Here is a 509-nt window from a genome sequence, read left to right on the forward strand (position 1 = left end):
TTGTTTTGATCAGTTTCCTACACCATTGCTGAGGATGTCATGGATGGAGTTGGTCCCCCACCCGGCTTAAGACTTTTTTAGTAAGAGAGAGAGTAGAGGGATGGGACAGAGGGAGAGGGAGAATCTCAAGCAGACTCTGCACTGAGTGCAGACCCCAGTGGAGGGCTCGATCTCATGACCCCGAGATCATAAGCTGAGCCAAAACCAAGAGTCAGACACTCGATCGACTGAGCCACGCAGGTGCCCCATGGAGATATTTGAACCACATTGCTGTCTACTGTACCCATGTACCAGAGACTGTTCTTGTTGCTGGAATTAAGCAGGAACCAAGATAATGTTTCAGCCCTCATGGAGATTATAATTTGATGTGGAGTGAACAGAAGTTAGTTAACCAATAACTTCAGCTCTGTGAGGGCAGAGACTGTTGTCTATGAGTTCACTCTGTACTACAGCTCCTGAACTACAGTAGAGGCACAATCAATCTTTGCAAAATGAATGGTTGTAGTTTC

This window comes from Mustela nivalis (assembly GCF_964662115.1).
Source record: "Mustela nivalis genome assembly, chromosome: 2".
NCBI lineage: Eukaryota > Metazoa > Chordata > Mammalia > Carnivora > Mustelidae > Mustela > Mustela nivalis.